General features: G+C 34.9%; 1 long non-coding RNA gene across 2 annotated transcripts; it reads left to right on the forward strand.

Annotated features, from left to right (window-relative positions):
* Positions 1 to 1,389: 1,389 nt before the first annotated feature.
* On the forward strand, positions 1,390 to 2,878 carry LOC107800201 (uncharacterized). 2 transcript variants are annotated; one of them, XR_012708341.1, is made up of 3 exons: positions 1,390 to 1,521; positions 1,755 to 1,954; positions 2,046 to 2,878. It is a non-coding gene; the product is annotated as an uncharacterized LOC107800201 (long non-coding RNA). The 2 variants fall into 2 exon arrangements; XR_012708340.1 differs by having other exon boundaries at positions 1,433 to 1,662.
* The last annotated feature ends 235 nt before the right edge of the window (positions 2,879 to 3,113 follow it).

A 3,113-nucleotide genomic window follows, 5' to 3' on the forward strand; every position in this document is an offset into this window, starting at 1 on the left:
TGAACTAACAAAAATGATGCAAAGCATGTGATGTACTATTTCTTTTCTTTTTTTTATATAATTGTTGTAAACTTTTAATTTGCAAGTTCAAAAATAACAAAATCAAAAAAGAACTTGCAACTTAATTTGAAGTATTATATATTATTCAATAAAAATATCAAATGAAAGTCTTCGGAGTTTGATCCTTACATATTGCCTATTGATCTTATTAAATAATTTTTTGTAGCCACTTACTTTCAAATTTTAATTTTAAAATTATAAAATTCAAATTTCAAATTTTAAACTTCAAAGTTTAATTCTAAGCCTTAAAAGTTTGCAAACACTTAAGTATCAATAACATTGAACAAGAAAAATAAAATTTACTTTAAAAAAAAAAAATTCACAGCCCGCTAACAACCCGCTAAGCCCGAACCCGGACGGACAAAAAAAACCCTGAAAAAGTACAGTCCGCTAACTCAGCCCGCAATATTAAAGGGACGGGCTGATGTTTTTTGTGTCCAACCCGTCCCAGCCCGCCCGTTAAACACCCATACTCTAAACCCTTTTAAACAATATTTTTCTTTCTTTTGTTTGACAAATAACCTACAACCGGTAGAATAACATGAGAAGAGATGTATTTTAGAAAGTGAAGAGATGGAGACAAGTGTGCTTTTATATGTGCATGGATTGCTAACACACCAAGTCATGTTTGTCTGCTCGTTTTACAAAGAAAATAAAAGGTGCCCTATACTCTAGAGTAAATATTTATACTTCCAATATTTACATCAAATAAAATAATTTAATTTTAGAAATTAAAAACTAAATAATAAATATAGTTATAAAAATTTAGGATCTGCGATCTACTTTTCCCATACTTAATTTATTTATTTACAGTATATATCCACTAACCGCAGCTGCGTAGTGCGAGTCTTTCGTGCTTTCTCCTGACTTATGTGAAAATAGCACGGGTTAACCAGTTTTTGGACTGGTAATTGAAAAATAGCCAGCTTTTGTAGAGTCATTAAAAAATAGCCATTATTTTGCTGCAACACGAAAAGTTCCAGCATAATATATTGAAAATTGGTGCACCTGTGTATGAACTTCCAGCATAATATGTTGGAACTCCAACACACGGAAAATTCCAGCATAATATACTAGAGATTGGAGCACCTGTGTATGAACTTCTAGCATATTATGCTGGACCATATACTGGAGTTCCGACATAATATATTGAAGTTCCAGCAATATTTTCCGGATTTTGAATAGTGTATTCATTCAGATTTATCTTTACATGAAAAGTGGCTAAATTTAGATTACTTTTGAAACCATGACTATTTTTCAATTACCACTCGTAAATCTGGTTATTTTTGAATTTCACCCCAAAAGTATTGAGCGAAAGGGGTAATTTATTGGGCTCAGTTATTTCTCATAGGCCCATATATTCTAATAGGCCTGGTCTGTGATAATCTCGAATAGTAGTTCCTTGGCTTGTGAGTTTGCTCATAGCTGTTATCGCATATTGGAAGTGACTCCTCCGCAAAGGTATCAGAATTCTAAAGCATTCTTCCCTTCACTCCCTGTTTATTCACGTCGCTACTTTTTCTATTATACATGGTTGGTTTCAACCCGAGGAAAACTATGTCTCCATAAGTGTGCGGTTGTGGTGTAGCCGGGTATTTGCATGTGAGTTGTTCGATGAAATGCTTCGCTGAAAATTTAGGTGTTAGACGTCTTGGATTAAGTATTTAGTTGGTTTCTCCATAACTTGTTTGCAGCTTTCGTGTGAAATTCTGGTGTTGAGAGGAAAGCTTAACTTATCTGAAGACTATCTATGGAGGGGGAAGAGGATCAGGTGAAGAAGGAGAGGGTGGTAGAGGCAAGAGCAAGAAATATCAGCCACAATGTCAGGTGTACAGAGTGTGGTAGCCAGTCCATTGAAGACTCTCAAGCTGACATTGCCATTCTCCTCAGGAAGGTATTTCTTCTATCTTACATTTTCACTCATTTGAATCACTAGTTTCCACAACAATAACAATTCTAAGCTAGTTGAGGTCTAATTCTCACAGATAATGTCGCTCCATTTACGAGGAGCAATTGCAAAGAGCAAAAGGCCTAAAATATTTAAGAAAAGGTTGATTGCCCATGGTGCTCCAGCTTTTATGGCCAGAGTTCGTGATTACCAATTGGCCGCTAAAATAGAAATATTGATGTTTTCCTATTTCTTTATTCTTGCAAGATTAATGTATACTAATTTGAGATCAACGGCATTGGATTCAAGAGCTAGGATTTTATTTGGCTTATAATAAAAAATATGTAAATTTACATAGCTTTTGTAGTTTTGGTTTGCTCTCGGGCACAAGATTCATAGGTTGCCTGCTATCATAAAACAATGAAGAAAGCCTTGCCGAGTTGAGCTGGATGGTTTCCTGCTGTGGTTTGCGGCGCCGTGCATTGTGATCAGAGAGCCTCCTGCGACAGCTTCTCTTCGTTTCATCAAATTCAGACAAGCTATGGAACCTACTACAATGTTGACAAAAGCAGCTTGCTACACCTGTTGGGGTTTAAAGCTTAAATGTAGCTTAAAAGAGGGTAAATGGGAAATGGAGTGAAATTAAAAATATTTGAGTTTCCTCCTTGACAAAGGGACATTGTCCCATATTGGAAGAGGAAAAGGTTTTGATGGGTATATATACAATTGCTTGACTTCTAGCTCTTAAAGAGTTAAAAAGAAGGCAAGTCTCGCGCCGCCGTCGTCGCTCGCTCGACTCGGCTTCGGATTCAGATTCAGATTTAGATTTATTCGGATTTGGACCAAATTTATTTGTTAATAGTAAATATTAACAGAAATGTTATTAAATATTCGTTTTTCTTGTAAACGAAAAATTAATATTAAATCCAACGGAACATTATATAACTTTTCAGTTTTTGTAAAAGTCATTTACATTATGTCCATTTTACACAAACAACCCTTCTGAATAGTTGCACCTCTTCAGTTTTGAAGAGTCACACCTCTTCGGTTTAAGCTCAACATTGGCTATAAATACAAGCCTATTCTCTCAGATTTAAAAAAAATAAAAAATGAATTTCTAAGTTCTCCTCCTTTCTTCTGCATTGTTTTAACTATAAAGAAAGCA

Source organism: Nicotiana tabacum, chromosome 4, assembly GCF_000715075.1.
Source record: "Nicotiana tabacum cultivar K326 chromosome 4, ASM71507v2, whole genome shotgun sequence".
NCBI lineage: Eukaryota > Viridiplantae > Streptophyta > Magnoliopsida > Solanales > Solanaceae > Nicotiana > Nicotiana tabacum.